General features: G+C 41.3%; 1 protein-coding gene across 2 annotated transcripts in view; it reads left to right on the plus strand.

The window, feature by feature from the left end:
- The first annotated feature begins 285 nt into the window (after nt 1–285).
- RNF13 (ring finger protein 13) overlaps nt 286–10,528 on the plus strand; it is a 151,121-nt gene continuing 140,878 nt past the window's right edge. Inside the window, exon 1 of one of the 2 annotated variants that reach the window (XM_081827631.1) lies at nt 286–463. The gene's annotated coding sequence lies outside the window, so the exon portion shown is untranslated. Of the gene's footprint in view, nt 464–927; nt 1,086–10,528 lie in introns of those variants that run through there. The other variant, XM_081827626.1, reaches the window with a different exon arrangement.

Consider the following 10,528-nt stretch of genomic DNA (forward strand, 5'->3'; position numbering starts at 1 on the left):
ATCGTCACATAAGCCACATTGCCTCTTTAAGGTGGCTAGTTGGCAACTGGTTAATCAGTGCTGTGGTTCCAATCCAGGCAATTTAAGTTTCAAAGTAGTTTGGTTTAAGATTGGAATACCCGGTAGGCAGAAGGTTAATCAGAAGGGCAGTAGGGGGCGGGATTTTTTGGCTCGCCAAAAGGAGGCTCGGGTTTTAAAAGGCTGACCTAGGGCTTAATCACACGGTTTGACTTTTGCTGAGTCCCGGGGATGGCGCGTGTCAGGCCCAGAGTGCTGACGTCAGCACGGCTCCGAGCCGGGCGTCCGGGTACTAGCTTTCAGCCTTCGGGCTGCTGGCATCTCTAACAACGCGACCCGGACTCTATCTAAGGCGTTGGTGGGTCTCGGTCCCATCCATCCGGACCTCAGCCTGGACACCGTGCAGAGGGGATGAGGTTTCGTCCTCGCTCCTTCAGCCGGTCGGGTGAGTGTGGTGCAGGGAAGAGCCTCGTCGGTGCCAGAGCCAGCCCCGCCCAGGGGCAGCCCGCCAGCTGGGTCTCGGGCTGCTTCGTCCCAAAGTAAGAGCGGACCAAGCCGGCGGGCCCTGGCCGCTCGGTACGGTCCCCTCCAGACCCCACGGCCTCCACTGCTGGGAGCAAATGGTGGTGGTGGTGGGGGGGGCTTCCATAGCCAGTTCCCTCGGCCAGCCTGCCCCCTCCCCTGACAAAAAGCGGATCCTTCAGCTGCGCTGCAGAAGCCCGCCCTACCCTTCTCTTTCCTTCCCGGGAAGACGGATCACGCGGCCAAGAACGCGACTCCACGAACTGGGCTTTTTCCCCTGCCAGCTGGAGCAAGCAGCGAGGCGCGGTGTGAGAGTGGGAAGGGGCCTTAGCAAACAGCTCTGTGGCCCAATGGCTTTTCTTTGTCTTCGGGTGCCGGCCAATGAGGCGTGTGGGGCGGGACTTCCGTCTAGCCTCGGTGTTGTTGTCCCCACTCGGATTCCGGCTGTGGGGGTCGGTGCGGATATTCAGTCATGAAGTCAGGGTAGGGACCTCCGCAGCGACGCGGTGGGCGAGCCTATTTGTGTTGCGGGGTCGGGCTTCCAGGTAAGAGCCTCTCTGGCCTCTCGGTAGCCGGGCAGGGGATTGTCCCCCCTCGGGGCCTGGCCGGGAGAACACACCCCCTCGCCGGCCCTCTGTGGCGGCTCCTCTGCTGAGGTCTTTGCTGCTCCTCCCCAGGCTGGGTGCGGAGGAAATAAGGCTTTTTGCAAAAGATTAAAAAACAAAAAACCTCTGTCCTCGGAGGGCCGATTCCCGCTCACCCCCACCCCCACTCTTTGAGTTTGTATGTATCTAAAGTTGTTGTATTATCTGTTTTGCTTCTCACATTCCCATCCTGCGGTGGCAAGAGCCTGGGAAGATGTTTGGAAGGCTTCTCTTGGTCAAGTACCTGCCGCAAAGTTCCCGGGCGAAATCGCTTAAGTTGCGGGGACTGTGTAGCCTTTGAAAAAAGGAGGGCAGTCACCTCCTTTCTTTGTAATCTCCCTCCATCCCCCGCTGGACGCTTAGGTTGAAGGTGGGACGTGACTCTACTAGGGACAGATTCCATGTCCCTGCCCTCTTAAAGCCAGCAACTCTGCCAGGACACTTACGGAGTTGACCCCCACTGATGAAAGAACTCTGTCCCAGTGAGGGAGTGGGCAGACACAGAAGCCAAGCGATCCCAGAAGCACTCAGGCAACTTCAGTGGCAGCCACTGAGTGTTTTCTGCTAGTTTTTGGTGAATTCCTCTATTTTGTCTTAATCTGGCAATAGTAAATTTCCAAAATTATTGTTCCATCCTCCGTTTCAGCACCGTGGGCAGCTGCTCAGGTTGGTTTCGGTTACCCCAAACTTGCCTGAGTGTTAAATATTCCTCAGTGATGCAGCAGGAACAGTGAAAACGAATGCATTCCTTTCGACAATGATCTGTTGTTCTCCAAGGAGAACATCTGCAGTTTTTGATACAATATAAATAAGTAAGATGGGTGTGCCTCCAAAGGGTTGTAGTAGAGAAGCAGATCAAATCAAGATTTAAGGATGGGCTTTTCAAGGCTTTTATCTGTTTAAGTACGTGTTTTAATGGGTTGAGGAGATTAGCTCCAAGGAAGAGAAACAAAACTGGAATCGTAGCAGTTAAAAGAATTTAAACAGAACGTAAAAAGTGTAGTGCAGTGCTGTAGTTTGGAGCCCATGAGGATTTATTAATGGGTTTTGGAATCAATTTAGTGCATTGACATTAACGTTAGAAAGAAAAAAAATATCAGAGGACATCCTATAGAGTAAGACTAAATATTATTTTATGAAGCTTTTGTTTCAGTTTTTAAAAAATGTGTATATGAAGAGGAAGATGTAAATGTATACCATATTATTGTGGATTATGGCAAAACAGTGGATCCCACATTTCGTTGGGTCCATCCTTCAGCTCTGCCACTTAACTGTGTGACAGTATTCCATGACATTACCTGTGAGTAAGGGAAGAATTATAGGAATTACTTGAAATAAAATACCTTTTACATAGTTAAGCCTCAAACGTTTGGGTTTTTTTGTTGTTTTGTTTTTGAAATGATTGGGTAGAAGCCCGGTTATTTCTCTGTCAGAAATGACAACTGTTTTATTAATACATATTTTTACCTTGTCTTTATTTGAAGCCAGCCAGCGTGCTGTCTCCATGTGTAATAGTAAATCATGTGGACGTAATCTTGGTTTGTGAGGTTTAATACTGAAGGGCTTGGAGTAAGTTCTCATCTATCCTTGTTTAAAGCTTATTTCCCTGAAGCATTCAAACTGTTACTAGCATTCAACCCTTCTTTTGATATATCAGAAGTTTTTCAGGCACTAATTTTAACAAAGTTAAGGCAGGACTAAGGGTATGATAAGTTTATATCTTTGAGTTAAAGCATTTTAATTTTTATAGTTCTTGCCATAAAGATGTATAAAATGAAGTGGCTTGGTTAGAGATCATGGTATACACTTCATGTTGCTGTGACCTAAGAATGGTTGGTGTTTAAATAAAAAGTGTCATTTTGGACATTTTAAAACCTGGAGTTAATAATGTTTAGCAGAAGACAAATGAGTTTGAGTCAAAAGAGTATTTTGTACCATTTGACGTATTACTACCATATGGCATTGCATATGGTAGTTTCATGTGACCTGAAAAAGGGAAGAAAGTTAGTAAGCATTGTTAGTTTTCTCAAAAGAGGAAATAGAACTAATAGACAAGTGAATTTCTTTTAATAAAGTATGGTTTAATAATTGTTTAAAAATTTGTGTATTCTACAAATATTTATTGAGTATATATCAAAAGTACATTGTTAAACTTTACAAAGCTTTTACCCAAAAGTTGATTTGGAAACGAGAACATATAATTGGTACTGTCAGTTTACATATTATATAAATAACAGCAACAGTAGTAATAGCTAAACACTGATTTTTTTTTTTTTTTTACTATGGGCCAAATATAATTCTAAGCACTTTACATGTCATATGATTCTGTTTTTGATGTGGTAAGTAGTACAGTTATCTCCTTCTTATAGAAGGAGAAATGAAGACCTTGCAAATACTTAAGAGTTCATGCAGACTTTTAGTGGAGTAACTCAGTTTGAACTAGGCATCCTGACTATAAAGCTTGTCCATCTTGTGCCATGTTTTATTAAAACAAAACAAAACAACAACAAAAACAGAATGCTGGGGCGTCTGGGTTGGCTTAGTTGGTTAAGCATCTGACTCTTGATTCCAGCTCAGGTCATGATCTCAGGGCTGTGAGATTGAGCTCCATGTTGGGCTCTACGCTGGGTGTGGAGCCTGCTTAAGATTCTCTCTCTCCTTCCCTCCTCCCTCTGTCTCTCCCTTCCTAAATAAAAAATAAAATAAAAAATAAAAAAAAAATACAGAATGCTAGGGGGTTATTTTGGATTCTTGCTTCTTTAGATGATCTTGGTTAAGCTCCTTTGGCCCTCTGTTTCCTCAGCTCCTTCCTCAAAAATACACTATTAAGCCATTATGTTTTTGTGGGGATTAAGATAATTTGTAAAGGACCAGACAGAATGTGTTCAATAAATGATATATGCCTCAGCCTTTTTCCTTTTATGTTGAGGATATGATCATTTGAAAGGTTATTAGCAGTTGGAGGAGGATGGGAGAAGAAAGATCGTTCCTCATAAAGATGCTACCCAAGCAGGGCGATAGAGGTAGGAAAGCAGAGAAAATTTGCCAAGGTTGTATGTTTAAGGAACAGGCTGGTAAAGGTAGATTGATTGATATAGAGTATGGAGATCTTAAATGCCATGATAAGGATTTTGTATATGATTCTAAGCTGAGAAGAAGACCTCTTTATGGATATGAATCTGGAACAGGAGTGCAGTGAAGGAGTTTAAGCCTGGAGGTAGGAATACCGTGGAGTTTAATTACAGTTAGTTGAGGCAAGAAGTGATGATGGTGGGATTGTAAGGAAGGCTATAGATTTGGAAAATGTTGACATCAGCATTGGGAACTGACCTGAGTATGGGCCTAAGACAAATTTTGGGGAGGATAGTGATGTTATTTATGAGAATAAGGATGTTATGATGAAGAACAGGTTCTGGTGGAAGGGAATGTAGGAGGAGAATTTATGATAGGGATTTTAGTTTCAATGTTGAGGAGTTGTTCAGATGTTTGGAAATGTACAGTGGGAGCTGGGAGTTCTGTGTATTCCAAAAGGGAAAAGCCCATTGTGAGGAGGTGGTCTGAGGCAATCGCCCTCCCGTGGGGTCAGTTTCATAGGAGTGATGTAACTCCTGAAGGTCCTCAGAAATGCAGATTTCTCACTTAATAGAGATATACCCACTATTTTTCCCTGGTAACATATTTTGTGTCCTGGGAGGATGAGAGGGATGGTAGTAGAGAGGGAAAACTTTGGAAACCTAGCAATGCTCACATATATTATTTCAAAAGAGAAGCAGTAAATCGGAGGCTCAGGATTCTCACAGTAAGAACCTGGAAAGGTGCTGTGATTTTTATATAGTGCCAGGTATAGGCATTTATACACACATGTTGAACATTGAATTGTAATATCTCCAGATTTGTTATTTTTGTCATCTTTTTACCCTGAATTAATAGCAAAACCTTTAAAATTAGGGAACCTGTGCACTTGTTATGGGGACAGCAAGGATGAGGGGACCCAGAGAGATTGTATTTATAGCCAGGATTGTGGGAGAAAAATCTCAAAGGATCAGAGGAGAAGGCTGCATGATGTGGTAGGAAGAATAGAAATTCTGTGAATGAATCCCTCTGCCAGCCATTCTCTGGCTTCAGTTTCTCATTCTGTAAAATGATGATAATACCGATTCTGATCTATTACAAGAAAGAAGGAAAACATCTGGAGACCCTCTATACTTGAAAAAGTATAAGTAGTAGAAGGACTCATAGGTTTCTTTTCTTGGCAGATTTACTAGGGTTTGGAGCAGTTGGGTAGGGCATGATGTTAAATTAAACAGTATAGTTTATACATCTCTGAACTAATTTTAGTTCTCTTTAATGCAAGGTCTGAGTAAATGGCCAATGAAAAAATTGAATGTTAGGCACACACACTAGGGTAAGGAAAGTTTTACATATTTTTTTTTTTTAAAGATTTTATTTATTTATTTGAGAGAGAGAATGAGATAGAGAGAGCATGAGAGTGGGGAGGGTCAGAGGGAGAAGCAGACTCCCTGCTGAGCAGGGAGCCCGATGCGGGACTCGATCCGGGGACTCCAGGATCATGACCTGAGCCGAAGGCAGTCGCTTAACCAACTGAGCCACCCAGGCGCCCGGAAAGTTTTACATATTTTGTCACATTGTTGGAAACGACTTGCATCCTACTACTTGGATCCTAATACTTATATCATTTATGCTCTCAATAAATACTTAAATAACTTTTATAGAGGCCCTGTTCTAGGCACTCAGAGTACATCAGTGAACCAGAGACACAAATCTTTGCCCTCATGGACCTTACCTTCTAGTGAGACAAATAAGGTCTATTTTAATAATGGAAAGTAATTAGATCTTTCTTATATATTTATAAAATCGTAATTTTTAAAAGGATTTTATTTATTTTAGAGAGCATGAGAGGGGAGAGGAGTAGAGGGAGAGGGACAAGCCGACTCTGTACTGAGCACAGGGCCTGATGCAGGGCTCCACGCAAGGCTTGATCTCATGACTCCAAGATCATGACCTGAGTGGAAATCAGGAGTGGGACGCTTAACCAACTGAGCTACTCAAGCACCCCCAACTCATAATTTTAAATAGATAAGAGTACTGTACCAGATTGTAACTAATATTGTAGAGCACTTTGAAAGAAGGACTATGTTATTCTTACTCATGCGTGTCTCCCCATTTCCCCTTTTTCCCAATGGAATGACTTAGATCTATTTAATACACAGCAAATGTAGGTATTCATTTAATGTTTATGATAGGGAGACAGAATTGTGTTAAGGCAGGGGCCAGATCTTAAAGCAATCAGTTAAATGTAGCAAGTATTAAGGACCCAAGTACTCACTAGACTGACGATTGGGAAAAAGAAAAGGTGCCTGGCTTGCCTATGAGGTTGAAATGGAAATAAGATTATATTGAAGCTGTAAGCATCAACATTAAGGGAATCTGGGTGTAGCAAACTTGCCCACTAATTAGCTGGGTGACTTTACATAACTGTACCTCTCAGTTCATTTCCTTATTTATAAAATGATGTTGGAATTTTCTAGTTAAAGAAAAATCTGCTTTTAAGACTTACAAAATATTTGTTGCAGTAATGTTTCATTTTACTAATGAAGATAAAATAGAGCTGATCATGCGCTCCCATTGTCTAGTAATCAGACTAAATTTATACTTAATGAACTAGATATTTAAAAAAAGATGTCTACAAAATTAATGTTATTTATGTTACTTACTAATGTGACTGCATTATAATTTTAAAAAATAAAGCAAAATATAGCCTAATATATAGTTTCCCTTTTTGCCATTATGTAGGATAAACAAGCCATAGTATTTTAGACTCTAATAATGGATCTTAATGGTTATTCATACTTTCATACTTGAATTTTATAACAGCCTTTGATTTTGTGCCAGGTGCTAAGTATATAAATCAGAAAAGGTATAATCCCTAACTTCAAAGAGTTTAAAGATAATGGGAGTTTTGTTACATTGTGGTGGCATAGGGAAGGCACTTACATAATGAGGGTCTGTGAGAAGAGAAAGTTTGTATGGTTAGAGAAGAAAGACTGAGGAGCAATGAACCGCAAGGGACAAAGCTCGAGTAGTACAGGCAGTTTTTGAAAAACTTTCTCTGCTGGGGCGCCTGGGTGGCTCAGTAGGTTAAGCGTCTGTCTTCGGCTCAGGTCATGATCCCAGGGTCCTGAGATCGAGCCCAGCATCGGGCTCCCTGCTCTGTGGGAAGCCTGCTTTCCATCTCCCACTCCCCCTGCTTGTGTTCCCTCTCTCGCTGTGTCTCTCTCTGTCAAATAAATAAATAAAATCTTTAAAAAAAAAAAAAAAGAAAAACCTTCTCTGCTAAGCTACAATTTAGTTTTGAACTTTATTCTGAAAGTTGCTTAATCTGTTAATGAATTTTATGCAGGAAGTAACCTGATCAGGCATTTGCATACCTACCTTTACATTCCTATTAAGAGAATGATACACAAGGAAGATATGTTATTTATTTATTTATTTATTTGAGAGAGAATGAGATAGAGAGAGAGAGGATGAGAGGAGGGAGGGTCAGAGGGAGAAGCAGACTCCCTGCTGAGCAAGGAGCCCGATGCGGGACTCGATCCTGGGACTCCAGGATCATGACCTGAGCTGAAGGCAGTCGCTTAACCAACTGAGCCACCCAGGTGCCCAGAAGATATGTTATTTCAATGATATAGTCCTACTTGAGGAAATCAGTCTTTTTTTTTTTTTAAGATTTTTTTATTTATTTGCGAGAGAGAGAATGAGAGACAGAGAGCATGAGAGGGAGGAGGGTCAGAGGGAGAAGCAGACTCTCCACTGAGCAGGGAGCCCGATGTGGGACTCGATTCCGGGACTCCAGGATCATGACCTGAGCCGAAGGCAGTCGCTTAACCAACTGAGCCACCCAGGCGCCTGGAAATCAGTCTTTTAACTCTTTTTAGTCTTCAACAAAGTCTGAGGACCAGTGTTAATTTTGTGGTTTTAGGGTATCAGTAACTATAAATATTTGGATATTAGAACATTTAAATGTTCATAGCCACATTAATATATATTGAAAAGACAAATTTTGGGATATTCTGCTTATTGAAGTAAGAGAACTTCTGGTCAGTTATAAGAATTTGATTTAGGGCGCCTGAGTGGCTCAGTTGGTTAAGCGACTGCCTTCGGCTCCGGTCGTGATCCTGGAGTCCCGGGATTGAGTCCCGCATCGGGCTCCCTGCTCGGCGGGGGTCTGCTTCCCCCTCTGCCCTCTTCCCTCTCGTGCTCTCTGTCTCTCATTCTCTCTCTCTCTCTCAAATAAATAAATAAAATCTTAAAAAAAAAAAAAAGAATTTGATTTAGAATCCTTTCTTAAAGGGCTAGAAATTTGTTGAAGTTTGATTGAATGTGACTGTAGTTCAGGCTCAGTTTCTAATGACTGAGATATCCTGTTAAACTTTAAAGAGGAATGTATTTCCAGGGAGAAATACCACCTTGTGATGGATGAATATTTCTAAATCAAGTCATGAGAAGAGAGTAGGAATTGAATTTTTACTTTGCTTAGATATAAAACACCTCATAGGGACCTCTGGGTGGCTTAGTTGGTTAAGCATCTGCCTTCGGTTCAGGTCATGATCCCAGGGTCCTGGGATTGAGTCTCACATCAGGCTCCTTGCTCAGCAGGGAGCCTCCTTCTCGCTCTGCTGCTCCCCCTGCTTGTGCTCTCTCTCTCTGACAAATAAATAAATAAAATCTTAAAAAAAAACCTCATAAAATGTTGAAGAATACTTTATTGGCCTAGTTACTGTGCTTGTAATTTACATGTTTGACTTTCAAAAAAGAACCGTGCTTATAATTTACACATTTGTCCAACATTTATTATAAACATTAATGGCTTAAAATTTTTCAAGATGAAATTCATATAACCTGAAATTAACCATTTTAAAGTGAACAATTGAGCGGCATTTCATACATTCACAGTGTTGTGCAACTACCACTTCTGTCTAGTTCCAAAACGTTCTTATCACTCCAAAATGAAACCCTATACCCATTAAGCAGTAACTCCCCATTCCCTGCTGCCCCAAACGCCTGGCAGCCACCAATATGCTTTCTATTTCTCTGGATTTACTGGATAACTCCTGTTCGTTATAGAAATCTTAGAGAAATCAATCATACCATGTGTAACCTTTGTGTCTGGTATACTGTTTTCAAGGTTCTGCCTGTTGTTGCAGCAACATTGTCATATGGGTCAGTACTTCTTTCCTTTTTACAGCTAAGTAATTGTTATTGTATGTATACACTACACTTTATCCGTTCATCTGTTGATGGACACTTGAGTTCTTTCTACCTTTTGGCTATTGTGAATATTGTCGCTGTGAACATTCATATGTAAGGAAGTTTTTAATTTTGATGAAGCCCAGTTTATTTTTGTTGAGGTTGCTTTTGATGTCCTATCTAAGTTTCCGTTGCTGAACCTGAGGTCACGAAAACTTTTCTATAAGAGTTCTATCATTTTAGCTCTTATATTTAGGTCATTGAAACCATTTTGAGTTAATTTTTATATATATTTTGAGTTTGGGGTACAACTTCATTGTTTTGTGTGTGAATACCCAGTTGTCCAGTACTACTTGAAGGGACTGTTATTTTCCCATTGAGTGGTCATGGCACCTTTATCAAAAATCAAGTGGGCGTAAATGTATGGGTTTATTTCTGGATCTTAATTCTATTCCTTTGATCTGTATGTCTGTCCTTAGGCCCATTCCACACTGTTTTGGTTATTGTAGCTTTACGGTAAGATTTTTAAATAAGGAAGTGTGAGTCCTTTAGCTTTGTTCTCTTTTTACCAAAATTGTTTCGACTATTTGGGGCTTCCTGCCATACCATATGAATTTGAGGATTGACTTCCATTTCTGCATAAAAGGCTATTGGAATTTTGACAGGGAATGTATTGAATCTGTGGATTGCTTTCAGCAGTATTGCCATCTTAACAATATTTAGTCATCCTAATACATGGTGTATTTTTCCGTTTATTTAAGTCATTGATTTTGTTCAGCAATATTTTATAGTTTTCAGTGTACAAGTCTTTCACCTCCTTGATTAAATTTACTCCTCGGTATTTTATTCTTTTGGGTACCTTTCTAAGTGGAATGGTTTCTTTTTTTTTTTTTTTTAAAGATTTTATTTATTTATTTGAGAGAGAGAGAATGAGAGACAGAGAGCATGAGAGGGAGGAGGGTCAGAGGGAGAAGCAGACTCCCTGCCGAGCAGGGAGCCCGATGCGGGACTCGATCCCGGGACTCCAGGATCATGACCTGAGCTGAAGGCAGTCGCTTAACCAACTGAGCCACCCA

The sequence above is a fragment of the Leptonychotes weddellii genome, chromosome 1 (genome assembly GCF_054177405.1).
Source record: "Leptonychotes weddellii isolate Sample4059 chromosome 1, ASM5417740v2, whole genome shotgun sequence".
Classification (NCBI taxonomy): Eukaryota; Metazoa; Chordata; class Mammalia; order Carnivora; family Phocidae; genus Leptonychotes; species Leptonychotes weddellii.